Below are 19,453 nucleotides of genomic sequence, written 5' to 3' on the forward strand. Positions count from 1 at the left end.
ATGGAGTAAAAGACTCGACATGTAAGTTTGAATAGTTCTGTAAATTATTTAATATTATAATGTCATTCATATACATATAAATGTCATACCATGCATAAGGAATATGCGTTCATAACATCATCAAGCCTCTGAGGGCATCCCATCATATCATCTCGGCCACTGCGGGCAAATCATCAACTTATACCAGCTGATCAGGTGGTGGTACGTATATAACGTCGTAACCTTTTCCCATATCCCATATAAATATATATATATATATATATATATATATATATATATATATATATATATATAACTCCATCTGGTCATGGGTCAATGTACATGTATAAATGAATGCAATGCATGAGAAGTACGTCAATAAAATCTTTCGGAATGTCATAAGACCATTATGCCTTTGATTAATATCAAGAAGCAAACTTTATGAACTTACGTATTTTCTGACATCCATGAACAGATGATAGAATAATAGGACACATGGGGAATCAAGAACATAAGCATCTCTAGCATTTCTATGAATAGAGTCATTTATGGAAGTTGCGTATTTTGCTCGTTTTGTTTGTATCATTTGGATCATGCCAAAAAGAAATAAGGGATAGCCTTAACATACCTTAACTCCATTGAGTCCTTAATACCTTCCAAGCAATTCTTCAAACAACTCAACTCAATCTACCATAGCACAAGGAGATTTAAAATCAGTGTTGAGTAAAGTCTAAGTCCGTAACTTAAACTAGTAGCTCGTTTACGTAAATTTGGGCAGTATCTCCCCTGTAACTAGGCCCTCCTCCAATACCATATACCAACAACAACAAGAGCACAATAATAACAACATGTAATCATCATTTTCCAACCTTATCTCCATCACAATATACCACAAAACAGCCCACACACCCTAATCACTTCATATATAAAACGACAACCAAAGTAGTATCAAACAACTTAAAATAATGTAACGACGAAGGACCAGCCCACCATTCCGTCATTATGTGGTGTTTATCCACACCATTTGTCCTCCAAAACTCCATTAAACAGTAGAAAAATATACAGCCCAAAGGCAACACAAAATAACCCACAAAACAGTCCACTACAAGTCAAATAACTCGTACTCACGGCTTTCGATCACCGTCCCATAAGTTCTAACTATTAGGAAATGAATTTATCAATATTCCTTGATATTTAAGCACTTAAATACAGAAATTAGTAATTATATTAACTATTAAATACATTCCAAAACTCAAATTACAAAAAAAAAAAAAAGGCGATATAGCGATACTTACGTCGTAGGGATCGTTTTAATGTTATCGCTTCTTGATTCTGTGCCTGGGATGATAATATTCTTTGAAACACTATTAGAGAGCTCAAAGACAGGTTCTATGGTGTTCTATGGTCAGGTTCTATGTGAAAATGAAGAGTGACACGAGTTAAGACATATATATATATATATAAAAAATATCTTTTGAAAAGTCAAAAGGTGCTAGCTTGGCACCCTCTCATTCGCCCATTTTCGATGCTTATATATTTTTATCCGGATGTCGTATCAACAAATAGTTAAGTGCATTGGAAACTACATTCCAAGACCTTCAATTTGATATATAATATATCCCAAAAAAACCTCATATATCACACAAAATGTATTTCTCAAAAAACTATGTTACAGGGTAAATCCTTAGTCGGTTTTTCCGCAACTTTAATCCGATTTTTCCCAAACTTCATATTTTCTATCCAAACATCATATATAACCATATTATGACTTTAAAATCATTTTAATCATGATTAACAAGTCTCATATTTATTACGTCACCTTGGGACGCACAGGGTGTAACAAAATTAACTCAAAAATTATCTGTGGGACCCACGTCTCGGAATCCGACAAAAGTTATAAAATATGAACGCTCATCCAACCACGAGTCCAACCATACCAATTTCACTAAATAACGACATCAACTCGACCCTCAAATCTTCAATTAAAGTCTTTGAAGATTTCTACCATTTTCAACCCAATTCTTACCCATTTGAACTCAACAATCTTTCCATAAACCTTATTGATACGTATAAATAATACTCTTACACCCAAGAATCATACTCTTAATCACCCATCTTTACCCAAACTCGAAATAGAATACTAGGGGTTAGAACCTTACCTCTTGGGTGAAGATCTTGTGATATTTCCTTGTTGGATTCAAAACTTGAACAAGATCTTAATGAACAAAGCACTTAAGCTTCTTCCTCTCTCTAGAACACTCTCCCTTCTCTCTAAAAATATCAGATTTTTGCTCTAAAATGAGCTTAAAGGGCTATAAATCGAAGTTGGATCGAGTAAAAAATTAGAAAGAATTGAAGCACCGACGCAGTTATGCGATCGCATAACACATATGCGGTCTGCATATCGACCGCATAATTTGGCCTTCAAAACTGGGCATGACTGACCAGGTATGCGGTCATTATGCGGCCCGCATACCTGTTCTGCGGTCGCATAATGCACCGCAGAACAGGTCTGCCGTCGCATAATGCATCGCAGATTTTCCTCAAATCTTGCCCCTCTCCTGATCCACTCTGTGACCATTATGCGGCCCGCAGAGTGATTCTGCGACCGCATAGTGGTCGCAGAAATGACCCTTTTTTCTGGAATTTTTTTTTTCCTTCACACATCGGTGCATTGTTCAACTCAAAAAGTCCGAGCCGATAATCTTTGTACTAATTAATCTACCTCGGCACCACAAAACCTTAATTTTCTTAGCAAAAATTTCTCTGGGGTCGTTATACATAAGTCAACATCCAGTCAACCTTTCAACTTAAATTCTAAACCTTAGAACTACGTGTTCCAAATTATTCCAAAACTTCACTGAACCCGAATCAATTATCCCAGGCAAGTCACATAACTAATGTAAGGCATAAATTGAGTAGTAAATTGGGAAACATGGTTTTAAATACTCAAAACGATCGATCGGGTCATTACATGAACCTTGTTAGTTCGTCTAGATCACCTGATTATCCCTCTTATAAAAGAAAAAGTGGACCCAAATTTCATAAAAAGAAACATGGTCAGTCTCATCGTCCATGTGGTAATAGTGGGCATACTAATAAGCGTGGTGTTAACCAAGGTCAGTCCCATAATCTTTTTGGTCCTCAAGCTGTAATTAAGAAAGAAATCAAGTGCTGGGATTGCAAACAAGTAGGTCATAAGAAAGCCGGTTGTCCTCTGAAAAAGAAACCAGGTAATCTTTTGGCTTTTGTCTGCTTTGAAACTAGTCTTGTTCATGTTCCTTTAAATTTCTGGTGGTTGGATAGTGGTGCAATTGTTCATGTAACCAATGACTTGCAGGATCTAGTAAGCAGACGGAAGCCAAAAGAGGATGAAGCCAGTGTTGTTGTGGGCAATGGACTCAAAATAAAAGTAGAGTTTATAGGGACATCTATTTTATCTTTTAAAAATAATTCTAGTATTCGTTTAGAAAATACTATTTTTGTACCGTCTATGAGACAGAAATTAGTTTCAGTTTTACTTTTGGACAAAGATGGTTACTCATTTTAATAAAATAATGGTATTATTAAAATTTTCTATGATTTACATGTTGTTGTTGATGCCTTTTTAAGTGATGGTCTATATCGCTTGAATGTGTTGAATGAAGTTTTTTCTGCAATGCATGTTAAAAATATTGCCCACAAAAGATCTGCTATGAGTAAAACGTCTTACCTGTTATGGCATAGGCGCCTTGGTCATATTTCTAAGGAAAGAATTGAACGATTGGTAAAGAAAAATATTTACATGTTCTTGATCTAAATGATTTTGAAACTTGTGTGGATTGCGTTAAGGGTAAAATGACCAAGGTTAAGAGAAAGGGTTCCACTAGGAACTCTGAACTCTTAGAAATTATTCATACTGATATTGGTGGGCCTTATGTACCTACTTTGACCAATCATATGTATTTTTTTACTTTTATTTATACATCATAAGTATTTTATTACTTTTATTGATGACTTTTCAAGGTATTGTTATATATATATCTTTTAAAAGAAAAATCTGAAGCACTTGATAAGTTTAAAATTTACAAGACTGAAGTTGAAAAACAACTTAGGAAGTCCATTAAGATAGTGAGGTCTGACCGTGGTGGTGAGTACTATAAAAAATATGATGAGTCTGGTCAATGTATGAGGCCTTTTGCTTTATTTCTTGCAAGAATGTGGGATAGTAGCATAATATAACATGCCAGGTACTCCTGAGCAGAATGGTATGGCTGAAAGATAAAATCGTACTCTCGTGGAAATGGTGAGAAGTATGATGTCAAGGACTAGCCTACCTGAGTCTCTTTGGAGTGAAGCCTTAAAAACAGCCAGTTATATCTTGAATAGAGTTCCTACAAAATCTGTCTTGAAAACTCTCTTTGAACTATGGACAAACTGAAAACCTAGCTTGAATCATTTTCACATTTGGGGATATCCAGCTGAAGTTTGTATTTATTCACCCACAGAAGAAAAGAAATTGATCCTAAAACTACCAGTTATTTCTTTATAGGCTATCCTGATCACTCTAAAGGTTTTAGGTTTTTCTATCCTGGGCGTGGCACTAGAATCGTTGAGTCTATTAATGTAAAATTTCTTGAGCATGATGTTTGTGATTGTGATTGTTCATGTGGTAAAGAAATTATATTGAAAGAAAAGAAAGTCCTTGTACATGTTGTGCATGAAAAGGTGGTAAACCAACCTACTCATGAGAGGAAAAATCAAGGGAACAACGACGCAGATCCTATAGTTCCTGAGCAAAATGTAAATAATGAACCACTCCGCAGGTCATAAAAAGAAAAAAGGTCTGCCATCTCTGATGATTTTATCGTGTATGTGACTGAAAATCTTAGTGATACTGGAGAGCTGACTGATCCTTTATCATATGCTCAAGTTATTTCCTCTTCATTTGTTGATAAATAGCGTGAGGCAATGAAAGATGAAATGCACTCCATAGAACATAATAGAGTGTGGGAGTTAGTTGAATTGCCTGTAGGTTTTAGGTCTATTAGTTGCAAATGGGTGTTTAAAACGAAAAGAAACTCCAAGGGAAACATAGACCGTTATAAAGTAAGGTTGGTTGCTAAGAGTTACACTCAGAAAGAATGTATCGATTATAAAGAATCTTTTTCTCCTTTTTCATCTAAGGGTGCATTTAGAGTTGTGATAGATCTTGTGGCTCATTTTGATTTGGAGTTGCACCAGATGGATGTTAAAACTGTTTTCCTAAATGGGAGTCTACTTGAAGAAGCTTACATGGTTCAACCTGAGGATTTAAAGAAGCTGGTAATGAACATCTAGTGTGCAAGCTTAACAAATTCATAAATGGGCTTAAACAAGCCTCCAGTCAGTGGTACTTGAAATTCGATGAAATTATTACAAAATTTAGATTTGTGGAAAATAAGCTTGATGAATGCGTTTATCTCAAAATAGCTAATGGTAATTTTATTATTATGGTTCTCTATGTTGATGACATTCTACTTGCCACAAATTATTTGGACTTGATGAATGAGACCAAACAATTTTTGTATAGGTCTTTTGATATGAAAGATCTTGGTGAAGCCTCTTTCGTTCTTGGGATAGAAATTAAAAGGGATAGGTCTCGTAGTTTGTTGGGTTTATCACAACGTGCCTATATTGAGAGTGTTCTTAAAACATTTAATATGCAAGATTGCAAATCTGGTGTTGCACCTATGGTAAAAGGAGTTAAACTTAGCAAGGATCAATGTCCGAAAAATGATGTTGAAAAGACAACTATGAGAGATGTGTCATATGCAAGTGTTGTTGGTTGTTTGATATACATGCAGGTTTGTACAAGGCCTGATATATCATTTGCTATTAATATTTTGGGAAGATTTTCTTTGTAATCATGGGTGGGCACATTGGGTGGCTGCAAAGAAAGTGATGAGATATCTACAACGCACCAAAAACTTCATGCTTGTGTACAAAAAATTTGATGATCTGGACCTGCAGGTATATTCAGATTCTGATTTTGCAAGTTGTCAAGACACTATGAAATCAACTTCTGAATATATTTTTATGTTGGTCGGAGATGTTGTTTCTTGAAAAAGTGAGAACAGAGTATCACTGCTACATCCACAATGGAAGCTGAGTTTATTGCTTGCAAATTGTGGATTTTATATCTAAGTCGGTGACTATTCTCTGTGACAATAGTGTAGTTGTGCTCTTCTCTAAGAATAACAGGAGAAAAAGAGGCCGTAAGCATATTAGCCTTAAGTTTCTTAAGGTTAGAGACATGATAAAAGAAGGTGATATATGTATTGAGCATATTAGCACAAAATCTATGTTGGCTGATCCTTTGACTAGAGGACTTAGACTTGTATTGTTTAATGAACATGCTAAAAATATGGGTATTTTAGAGTCTTTTGATGTGCTTTAGTCAATGGGAGTTACTTTGTAATTGCTGACTGTGATATTATTTTTAATAAATTCTATTTTTATGCAAGCTTGTGTTATTATACATTTATTATGCTTATACTAACATGATAATTTATTTTTTTATTATTCCTAATTGGATATCGCATAAGCCCATGGTATCTCTGAGTTTTGCTGCTTGTTACCTTGATTATCCCGGGTAAGGCACAAGGGAAACCTCCTGAGGTAATATGATTTTTGTGTCACTTGGAGACTCCTGAGGTGATATGGTTATAATATCACTTGGAGGACTATTTCTTTCTAAGAGGTGTGGCTCTATTCACCTTGATTATAAAGATAACATGCTTAGCACACGTGTTTGATCCATGTTGATGGAAATTCTAGCACATGTGATCATAGAGAGAATTCATACCTTGAAATGGTATGATGCATGCTACGATTCATTGTTAGTATTCTCCATTGCGACTGGATGGATTATTATATTGGTCATTCTATCCTTGGCTATCTGAGTAGTGTGGCCACTATAGAGTCTAAAATCTTTTTTAAAATATTTTTCTCAAAACTCATAAGTTTTAAAATTATTTTATTGTCCTCAATTAACGTTGGCATCCAAGTGAGAGAATGTTGGAATTTAGACTTACGTTAATTGTTGATAGCCCGAAAGGATAGTGATGTGACCCAAGTGGTAGATAAATAAAAGACCTAATATTAAAACTATGTGTGTGAATAATTGAGGCCCAATAACAATTGACCTGTGATGGGTAGACACTATTTATATATAGAGGTCAAACTAGAGACCAACACTCCTATCCCTAGTTATTAGAAAACCCTAGCGTATTCTGCCTCTTGAATACGTGGTAACGGACGACATCCCATCAATCAAGTTCTCTGGGTTGTGAGAGCGTGTAGCTAGCTAGTGGATCGTGGAAGTTAGTCTCAGGCTTAATCGATGTTTGTTGTCGCCGCTGAATCCATGGAGTTTAACGGTATGCTTTCTTAGACTCTAACTCAAAATTATGATTTTATATGTGTAAGATTGTGTATTAATCTCTCCTAATGGCTGTGAATTAATAATCTAACAGTAAGATCAGATTTTAAGGCGGCTGCTTCAAATAAAAGCAAGTCTTTCTTTTTTCTCTTTATTATTTTATATCTTTAGCATCCTTGGCGAAAAGTTTTATGTGCATGGTTGCTGGAGAAAATATTTACGTGCATTTGGCGTTTATATTAAAACTATTAACTTAATTTTGAGAATCGCAAGTTAAGTTGAGAAAATCGAGTACAGGCAAATTTTTTTTCTGCTAGATATAGAAATGCAGGGGAAGATCTACAATTACGCCCTTCGCGTACGGACTTGATTCTTTTTTATGGGTCAAGTACGTAAAAGAATTTTTGCGTAAACTGGCTGCAAAGAGAGGGAGGGAGACATGAATTCCTGATTTAAGAAAGAGAGTTTGGATTAGTGAAATATTAAAGAAGAACAAATTAAAGGAGGAGAAATAAACACACTAGATGGATGAAGATCAGCAAGAGAATTCTATGGCTTGAAATATGGTGGTGCTGTGAAAGTCATATTTGCATGTCCAGTTCCTGAGATTGGAAAATACTTTGTTTAATCGCTTCAATTCTCGTTATTAATTGTCTTGCCAACATAATTGACACTTGTGGTCTCACTCTTTTTCGGACCCCGCGCATAGCGGGAGCTTAGTTCACCGGATTGCTTAATTGTCGGGCCAACACAACACACATGCAAGTGCATAGGATAGCATGAAATCTAATTAGCTCTACAATTTTTATTTTTATTTTTATTTTTTTTTTATTTGGGGGGAGGGGGGGGTGTCCAAATGTCAATGGTTCACAAAAGTTTTTATTTTATTTGGTTGGTTTAATTCGGCTATAAACAATGGTTTACTCATATGTAAATCAATAAAAACCGAGAAAGAAATATAAAAAAGGTATATTAAAATTCGAGAAATCCTATCACGGGTTTTTAAGAAAACTTGCCGACTATTACGATGACACAAGTGTTAAAGAATGAGATTTTGTCAAGAGCACATTTAACAAGTTTATATAAAAAAGAATATATTATATGTTAGAGTGTGTGATCGATAATTTGAGAGTACCTATTATTTATGAAAAAAGTTGCAAGCGATCACGAAGGAGGACATGAAAAAGTGAAAGAATATATCAAAATATAATTTCTAAATACCAATTTGAACAATTACTTTTTGGCCCTCAACTTTATAGATAACCCCTTTGAAGTACAAATTGATTATATTGCCAATAAAACAATTCCAATTTAATTAGCTTGATATTGAAGAATTAGAAAGATGGATGACTACAATATGAACAACCCATAACTCTTGTACATTTTTTGGACCTTAAATTCTTTATGATGACCTCAAAAATTCTTGGAACGTTATGCACACAAATTGCAGAAAAATGAGCTATACTTTTCCAGATAATAATCAAATATATGGTCTATGGGCCTATGGGCATTACGCTAGCAAATTTTGGCGCACGGCACAAATAATAAAACACTAAAAATAACATCCCAACGTCAAATTAACATAAAGTTTCAATATAAAGTACCAAAATACAATGGCAGAGAACATGAAACATGCATATCATTCCGTCACTTACTAGCCAGTGACATACACATGAGGTTATATGTAGGAGAGTCTTGGTCTATTGTAACAATCTTTACAAATAATCGTCCACCTTATCTCTTAAACTAAAAATAATCGATGAATATATAATGTATATATAATTCATGTATATTATATATATAATTATATATAATCAATGTATATTAATGTATACCGACTAGAAAAAGTAAATATTGAATCAGGCCGGCATTTGTGTAACAATTCCATTCTTTTTTGGGAAAAATTCAGGAATATTTATAGGAGCTAAATAATTATCTTCCTATCCATTAGCATGCCCATTAAGTCAAGTTAATTTAAGCCAAGTCAAACTTTTAGTTATTAAGGGATGGATGGGTACTTAGGGTAATTATTTTTAGTTTAATAGGTATTTTGTATAGCTTTTCCTTCTTTACTTTTTTTTGGGGGGGGAGCTCGTTCGGTGTCCAGTATCTATATTGGGACCCCAATTAATTTGAATTAACACAGCATAAGACCCATGAACGGGTTAAGCACTAGCACCCTATTAGAATTGGGCTCGAATCCAAGAATTCTGGTTAAAGGCGAAGAAATCATATTCATCCCATCACAAATAATTATTGTCACACTTCAGCGTAAGTGAATTTCGGTATGAGATTTTATTGATTTTTTACTTTATTTCCTATTCCAAATTAATACATATTTGGTAGGGTGCCCGTCTATTGTATATTTTGTTTTCTTGAAGAATATTATTTAGATGCATATGCATAATTCTTGTAAACGGACATCGATAGGGGTAGCTCGGTGCACAAAGTATCCCGTATTCACATAGGACCTGCGGAAGGGCCGCACCCTAAGAGGTGTGATGTAGACAGTCTAACCTGATACAAGTATAAATGACTGATTTCACGGCTTGAACCTGTGACCTATAGGTCATACAGAGATAATTTTACTGATATTAATAACATCCTCTATTAGAAGGTGTATTAGCCACTGCATCTGGACTACCTCTTTTCTTTCTGTAATAAGGTCGGAAAATGGATGTTCTTATCTTATTTTTAAAGAAGGTAAAAGGAAATAAGAATAAATAATAAGTGAGGGATTATTGGGGATGGGAGTGCCTGATCTTCTTCTTTTTTTTCCAGGGGAATGCTAAAAATAGAGACGTTTCCCTTACCTAATACTTACAAAGTAAATCAAAAAGAACGAAAATGTCTACTTTGTGACATCATAAATATACTCCAAATTTAGTAAAGACAACATCACCTGCATTTATGCGAGATTCCGGATAAAGAAGGGTGTGATCCAAGTCTTATTAATTATTAGGTCTTATCATGAAGAATCAAAATATAAATTAATATTACAGTTAAACCTCTCTATAATAGCCACGTCTGTTCCGATATGTTTTTAACTGATATAATGAAGTGTTGTTATAGATAACGTATATTATAACATAACAAGAAAAAATGGCTCCAAACAAAACTTGGTTGTTATCGTTAAGTTCTATTATAGAGGATGATTATTATAGAGAGATCAATTTGATTGTATTTAATGTCTAGGACTAGAAAAGAACCAGAGATATAATTAAGATGATGAAAAGAGTATTGTTTACTTCTCCTTTTATTCCATTTTATATAACACTTTCTTCTTTCAATGCAAAACGATTGATATATTTTTATGTTTAATAGCTCTTAATTATAATATTCTTATTTGATCTTTACAATGATCTCTTATAAGAACGACACGCCATGATTAAAACTGCAAAAATCTAAATGAAATTCCAAAGATCAAACTTGTCTCAAAAAAACGTATTACACACTCTAAATTTACATGCAACGTATTACCTTATCCTTGTTTGTGGTGAAATTAGGTAGAAATATCATTGGTACCCACTCTAAAGGACTGCTATTTAGGAATTAGCCTGAATCTCAGGTTTTCAGTTCAATTTTTAGGACAAAAATATCATAAATCATCCTCAAGTTAAGATTTTTAGTTTAAAATTTTAAAAGAAAATAAGTACTGGTTAATCTCTAAATAGCATCCCTCAGAATGACTATTTGTGCACTTGCCCTGAAATTAGTTCCTCTCTTTGTCCACGTGAGACTCGCGCTCAACCCAAATTATTTGGCGCATATACTGAGAAAGGAATAGATTATTGAATTTTAAAAAGAAAAAGAAAACAAAAATTACAACATTAAACCTATACAAAATACTGACCCTAAAACCTATTTCCTACCCCTAATCTGATTTTGATAAGTTATGTTATTTTATGTTTTGATGATTTACCAAACGTTCTCGAGGAACCAGATAACGGACCAGATGTGATCAGTTCTCTTGGCTGTTGTACAGTCAACTCTACAGTTGTAAAAGTTATTGTACTGTACTGATTGACAGCAGATATGTTACTTCATATTTTGATGCCGGTCAAATATTCTCGAGGAACCAGATAGGGACCAAGTGTGAATCAGTTCCCCTGATCATCGTGCAGTCAACTCTACAGTTATAAAAGTTGTTGCACTATACTATCTGGCAGTAGTACAACAGCACAGTTGTAGCTTGCTAAGGCCAAAGTAAAGGACACTCTCTTGCTTTATTATTTTTTTTGACCTCATATATTATCAACATAAGGTAAGGGGTTTCACTCAACACTTGCAGATCCAAAAATCATATTCTCTCAAGTGCTAGCCATTACAGCCTTCAAGGGCTCTCTCAAGAACAAAGATGCTACAACCTCAAGGACTAGATCCAGAGATTGAAGATATCTTAAGTCCTTAGGTTTGTTGAATCTATGTCATTTTGTTCTTCACTTGTAATCATACACTACTTTCAAGAAGTGTCTTTGTTGGGCAGATTTCAACCATTGTTGGTTTGATTTCTTGACTAGAGTTAGTCAAGATTTGTTGCTTTATAATAGAGTTATTGCAAATGGCTTACAATAGACTTATTGTAAGGGGTGAGAGATTAAGAGTTTAATTCCTAAATTGCAATAGGTTGTAATCTGATGTTTGCTCGATTTAGTGAAGTTAAAATCCTACTAGAGTAGGTCATGGTTTATAATCCCTTGAGCAAGGAGTTTTTCACATAAATATCGTGTGCCTTTCATTTATTGCTTGTTTACTGTGAGATTAGATAGAGAACCTGGTTTCCTATACTGTTTGATTTTATTTTCCGTTTATTTACTATGGGAACAGATAGAAAACCTGATTATCTATAGTGTTTGGTGGATTCTTAGTTTTTTATCAATTGGTATCAGAGTAGGTTCTTTCTAAAAAGTTAATACCTAGAAAGGATTTACATGGCTGCTCCACCAAACTTCGAAGAAGGATAATCAACTTACAGACCACCGAGATTCAATAGTCAATACTATGGTTATGGAAAACAAGAATGCATGATTTCAATATGGCTGAAGACTCTAAGCTTTGGGACGTGATTTGTGATGATCCCTTTGTCCCTATGAAGGTTGTTGGAGAGGGAACAAGGACTGTTCCAAGGATAAGAAAATAATACAATGATCCTGACCGAAAAGCTGTTGAGAAGAACTTCAAGACGAAGAAGATTCTTGTGTGTGGTATTGGACCAGAGGAGTATAATCGTGTCTTAGCATGTCAATCTACTAAGGATATCTAAGAAGTTTTCCAAACTGCCCATGAGGTAACTACTCAGGTTATGCAGTCCAAAATTGATATGCTTACTACCGAGTATGAGCTTTTTAAGATGAAGGAGGATGAGTCCATTCAGGAGATGCATACCCGTTTTACCTCCATAATCAATGAGCTTCATTCACTTGGTGAAATCATCCCGACCAACAAGATGGTCCGAAAGATACTTAGTGTTCTACTTGTTTCTTGGAAAGGAAGGTTAATGTCCTCACTAAAGCCAAAGACCTACAGAAACTGACTATTGACGAGCTTATTGGAAATCTCCAAACGTATAAGATGAAGAGAAAGAAGAGAGCCCAAGAAGGAGAAGAACCTGGTTCTCAAAGCTGCCCACAGCAACTCAAGTAGTGATGAATCTGACATAACGTATCTCACTCGGAGATTTCAAAAGATGGTTCATAGAAATGGTAGGATCCCAAAGAAAGGAAGTTCCAGCAGAAATTTCAAAGGAAATGATTGTTGTCATAAGTATGGAAAGCCTGGACACTTCATTAAAGAATGCCTTCTTCATAAGTAGGATCATTGCAAAACCAACTCTAATAAGGCAGCGAAGAGAAATCAGGTCCCTGATAAGAAGTTCAAAAGAAAATATGCTGCTGAGAACGTGGTGAAGCAAGCTTTGGCTGTCTGGGGAGACTCCTCCAGTTAATCTGAAGGTGAAGATGACAAGAAAGATACATCTATGATGGTTGTTGACAATGAATCTTCAGAATATGAGTCAATCTTAGCACTAATGGCTAAATCTGATGATGATGATGATGATACGGAGAAAGATGAGGTAAGTTTTCTTGATGTTCAAAGAAATTTGAAACCTTACTCTAAGAAAAAATTGATGTCCATAGAAAATGTGTTGATTGATGCCTATCATAGCCTCATTAATGGGAAAAATGCTCTAATTGAAGAAATTGGTGACATAGAACAAGGGAGAGATGATATGCTAGTTTCCATTGTAGACTTGAAAGAACAGGTAAAAGAAGTAACTAGAGAAAATACTTCGTTGAAAAAACAAATAAAAAAATAGATAGACACCCCTAAGGATAAAGAAGTGGCTACTAAGGCTCAACTTGAGCTTGAGAGTGAGATTAAGAAAGTTAAAATAAATCTTGTTGCTGAGCTTGAAAAGAATAGACAACCTCAAGAGGATCTAAAAGGGGTTTAAAATGATCTTGATAAGTCACTTAAATGTACTCGATCCTCTGATGTAATAACGTCTATGTACAAGAGTAATGGTGGAAACAAGCAAGGAATCGGGTTCCAAAAGGATAAAACCTCATATAATCCCCATAACATGTAAATGTGGTTGATAATCGGTTGTGTACTTACTGTGATCAAATGGGTCATTACAAGGATTCTTATAAAGCTAAATTTCAGTCTTTGCAGAAAAATAAAGTTTTTTGTTAAAAAGAGGCCTACTATTGAGGAACCTGGTTCCCTGAAAAGAAAATATGTGTTGCCTGCATGAGCAAAAAGGAGTTTGGTTCACCCATTCTATCATTATAAGGGACCCAATCTAGCTTGGGTTCCTAAGTCTAATTAGTGATTTTGTGTGCAGGCTAGAGTGAGAGGTAGCAATCAAAAATAGTACATAGATAGTGGCTGCTCTAAGCATATGACTGGAAGAATGGATGATTTTCCCTCACTCAAGGCCTTCCAAGGTGGAAGTGTATCTTTTGGTAACGGCAAGAAGGGTTATATTCTTGGTGTTGGAAAACTTGGCAAAACACTTTCTCATATAATTGAAAATGTGTACTATGTGAATGGCTTGAAATATAGCTTGTTGAGTGTGTCTCAAATCTGTAATAAGGGAAATGAAGTGAAGTTCTTGTCCAAATCTTGCATTGTCTCCAATCTTAAAACTGATGAAGTGGTGTTGATAATCAAAAGGTTCAAGAACATCTGTGTTGCAAACCTTGACTCACTAAATGGTGGTGATCTAACATGCCTAAGTACCATTGATGATGATGCTAAGTTATGGCACAAACGATTGGGGCATGCGAGTATTTCTTTGCTGATCAAGTTGGTCATGGAGGACCTGGTTCGTGGGATGAAGCAGTCAATACTACATGTTACTTGGTTAATAGGTGCATGATCAGGTCCCTTCTCGAGAAGACTCTCTATGAACTGCTCAATGGGAGAAACCCCAAACTGACTTACTTAAGAACGTTTGGATGCAAATGTTTTATTCTTAACAATGGTGGCGAAGGGTCACATAACAAAGAAGATGAAGATAGAGAGTTTATAAATGCTCCTGGTGAATCTACAGATATTGCAAATGGAAAGACTAATTTGATGAGTCAAGTCAAGCAGAGCGATGAAGAATATGCAGAAGAATTTCCAAAAGAAACAGAGGAACCTGGTCCCTTTATCACCTCAACTGAAGTTGAACATAGGGTTGCTGATACTGCATCAAGTACTTCTGATGCAGCACAAAGAACTGGAAGTCATAATTCTGTTGATGTCAATGATGTTTCAAATATGGAGGAACATGGTCCTTCAAATTATGAAGTTCAAGTATCCAACTGGAAGCAAAAGAGTTCACATCCCCTTCAAAATGTGATCACACCCTTAAACTCTAGTATTCAACCTAGATCTAAGGCAAGGAACATGTTTGCCTTCTTAAGCTTTATGTCTCAAATCGAGCCTAAGAACATTAATAAATCATTTAAAGATACTAATTGGATAGTTGTTATGCAACAAGAACTCCATCAGTTTGAGAGGAGCATAGTGTGGCACCTGGTCCCTAGGCCTTTAGACAGAACAGTGATTAGAATCAGGTGGGTGTTCCAAAACAAGCTTGATAAATTTGGAAACACAACAAGAAATAAAGCAAACCTCAAAAGGCACTATGATTAGTCAACAGAAGTACTTCAATGAGCTGCTGAAAAGATTCAAGATAGAGAATGCTAAGACTATTGATACTCTTATTGCCACTACTACTCGGTTAGACATGGACGAACCTGGTTCTCCTGTCAATGAAACTATGTATAGGGGTATCATTGGATCTTTTATGTACTTGAATTCTAGCAAACCTGATATTGTTTTTAGTGTTAGGTTGTGTGCTAGGTTCCAATCAAGCCCAAAATAATCTCACTTGAAGGCTACCAAAAGAATTTTGAGGTATCATAAGGGAACGCAGGACCTGGTCCTCCTCTATCCTTCAGGAGATGATTTTGACTTGGTGGGATATGTTGATGCTGATCATATTGGATATCTGGTGGATAGAAAGAGCACATCTGAAATGTCACATTTTCTTGGGCCATGCTTGATCTCATGGGGTACAAAGAAATAAAACTTTGTAGCTCTTTCTACTGTTGCTTCAACATATGTGGATGTTGCCTCTTGTTGTGCTCAACTACTATGGATCAAGTAACAACTAGAAGATTTGAGTGAGTTTACAGATTGTGTGTCATTGTTGTGTGATTACACAAGTGCTCTAAACATGGCAAAAAACTTGGTACAGCACAAGAGGACAAAGCACATTGATGTGCGACATCACTTTTTGAAGGGGAATGTTAAAAAAGAACTTATTTTTATAAAGCTTTGCAAGACGGAGTATCAGATAGTAGATATCTCCACCAAAGCACTGAGCAGATAATACCTTGAAAGAAATCGTCTGGAGTTGGAGTTGATCAAGCTCAACTAAGGACCCAGTCCCTCGATAATTGGCTATGCAAAGAAAGAAAGGTACAATGCTAAAAAGTATTTTTCTGGCGGCATCTAACTCAATTCTATACCGTTACAGGTATACATACATGGCAGTTTCAGAAGAAAACAAGTATGAGTGACATTGCACTTCTAGGAGTTTTTGCTCAAAGTTTCAAAAATCGTTAAGGAATCTGGAACCTGTGACTCAGGTTAGTCGTTTCTTCAATACTTATATGCTTTTTTAAACTGCTAAAGTATCATGTCATTAATTTTTTCCTGCCTCTCTCCTAATTATTGAAGTCCAAAATATTAAACCTTTTCTGAACTGACTTGTTGCCCACAAAAAACCATTTCCTTCTCTCACACCCAACCAAAATCGATTATTTTCTTCTAAACCAGAATCAATCTTATATAAAAAAGAATCCCTCTATCCAAATATGCCAAAAGTGAACCCAACTCTGTCACTTTACAAAATTCTAACTCCATCTGAATCAAAATCCAAAGAAATCTTTGTTAGATTTTGATAGACTTTAACTGAAAGGGAACAGGGTAGATCTAATATTCTAAGAGTGAGGCTCAAATTGTTGTTGGATTTGTAAAAGCCTTTCAGGATGGATGAATTGGTGAATGTGCTAGAAAAGGGGGAACTGAATAAGGGACATGATCATTCTAGTTCTTCTCAGGATATTAATTCTGATGATGCCTTTTTCTTAGCTTTGTGTTTAAATGAATTTTTGGTCCAGTAAAAAGGATTAGTGAAAGGTAGGTTGATTGATGATGATGTGGCGTCACTTGCTGATATGGTGTATGTGGAGGATGAGGAGAATGAACTGGAAAAATCTCCACTTGTGAGAAAGAACTCAAAGAAGAGCAAAAGAAAGAAAAGAAAGTCAACTGAGAAAGATGCAACAAATGATAAGGGTGAACCGATTGAGAAAGAGAAGCGGGAAACCTATCAGCTCAGGAAAAGAAAGGGTATTGTGAATGAGGAGTCTGGTTCCTTAAAGAAGCAAAAGGTTAAGTTATCGGAGTTGGAGAGGAAGGAGACTCTGAAGTTTCAAAATGTGCTATTGGGCAGAGTGTTTGACTCTAATATTGCTAAAAATAGAGGAACTTCTTGACAGAGTTGAGTTTCAAAAATAGAATCACTTCTTTGTTCCTCCAAGTCCCAAAGTTTATAAAGAAGTAAAAATTTCTATGCAAATTTGTTTGTTACTGACGAAGATACTTTGATGTTGTATGTGAATAGTACTGGGTTTGTTCTTGATGAGGAAAAGCTTGATTAGATTCATAGTGTTCTGACTTATGGTTCAGCTCGCCAAGAGAGGTAGAGAACCAGGTCCCCGTGGTCTCGTGGCAGAATAGAGTACTCAGTTAAAGGATGAGAATGAAAAATTGAGGAAACAGGTGGAAGACCTAAGAGAGGAGATGATCATTGATCAAAGGACTGCGAATGAACTAATGGACAAGCTCACTAAGGCCTTAGACCCTTAATTTTCTTCCTGCCCAGTGATCCATGTCTTTCACCCCTTCTAAATTCCCTCAAATTCCTATCTTCTTTTTATCCATGTGTTTGATGACATTGGTACTTTAGTTGTTTAAATTTTCATATTCTGTATTGTTGAAACTACTGTGATTTTGTTATAATTACTCTACTATGGGCAATCACTCTATTTTGTGTAATGATATTCACTTGTTGTTCTTGTTATTATTTATGTTGTGTTTCCCAAGTGGCATGAGTTAATTTTGCTGAACTTCTTTTTGCTTGTGCTTCTTCTATTAATCTTTTCAATGATGCCAAAAGGAGGAAGTTCAAGGGGGTCAGATTGATGGCTGTCAAAGGATATGTTGTGTATGAGTGAAAGATAGGTGTAATGTTCTGTTTCGCAAGGGGAACACTGCATTGTTGTTATCATGTTGATTATCGGTATGATCCGTAGAGGGGGAACATTTAAGGAATCGAGTTCTCAGGGGAAATATCAGTCTGAAATATCTCTCTGATCCATATGGGGAACATGTGGGAATATGATTCTCAGGGAAAATATCAATTCTGGGATTGTCATTATTAAAAAGGGAAAAATTGATAAGTTATGCTATTTTGTATTTTGATAATTTTCCAAACGTTCTCGAGGAACCAGATATGGACCGGATGTGATCAGTTCCCTTGGTTGTCGTGCAGTCAACTCTACAGTTGTAAAAGTTGATGCATTGTACCGACTTGCAGCAGATATGTTACTTCATATTTTGATGCTAGTAAAATATTCTCGAGGAACCAGATAGGGACCGGCTGTGAATCAATTCCCTTGGTCGTCGTGCAGTCAACTCTACAGCTGTAAAAGTTATTGCACTGTACCAGCAGCAGTACAGCAGCACAGCTATAGCTTGCTAAGGCCAACCTAAAGGACACTCCCTTGAATCATCTTTCATGACCTCACACATATATTATCAACATAAGGTAAGGCATTTCACTCAACACTTGCAAATCCAAAAACTATATTCTCTCAAGTGCTAGCCATCACAGCCTTCAAGGGATCTCTCAAGAACAAAGATACTACAACCTCAAGGATCAGATCCAGAGATTGAAGATATCTTAAGTCCTTAGGTTTGTTGAGTCTTTGTCTTTTTGTTCTTCACTTGTAATCCTACATTACTTTCAAGAAGTGTCTTTGTAGGACAGATTTCAACCATCGTTGCTTTGGTTTCTTGACTAGAGTTAGTCAAGGTTTGTTGCTTTGTAATAGAGTTATTGCAAAGGGCTTACAATAGAGTTATTGTAAGGGGTGAGGGATTAAGAGTTTAATTCCTAGATTGCAATAGGTTGTAATCTGAAGTTTGCTCGGTTTAGTGAATTTGAAATCCTACTAGGGTACGTCGTGGTTTTTAATCCCTTGAGCATGGAATTTTCTACGTAAATATCGTGTGCATTTTATTTACTGTGAAAACAGATAGAGAACTTGGTTCCCTATACTGTTTGATTTTATTTTTAACTTATTTACTGTGGGGACAGATAGAGAACCTGGTTCTCTATAGTGTTTGGTAGACTCCTAGTTTCTATCAGATTTGTTTTAACCAGAATTCAAAGCTTTGTTATAGGCATAATAAAACTTCGACGAATTAGCTTATTCGGAGGTA

This window comes from Nicotiana tabacum, chromosome 21, assembly GCF_000715075.1.
Source record: "Nicotiana tabacum cultivar K326 chromosome 21, ASM71507v2, whole genome shotgun sequence".
NCBI lineage: Eukaryota > Viridiplantae > Streptophyta > Magnoliopsida > Solanales > Solanaceae > Nicotiana > Nicotiana tabacum.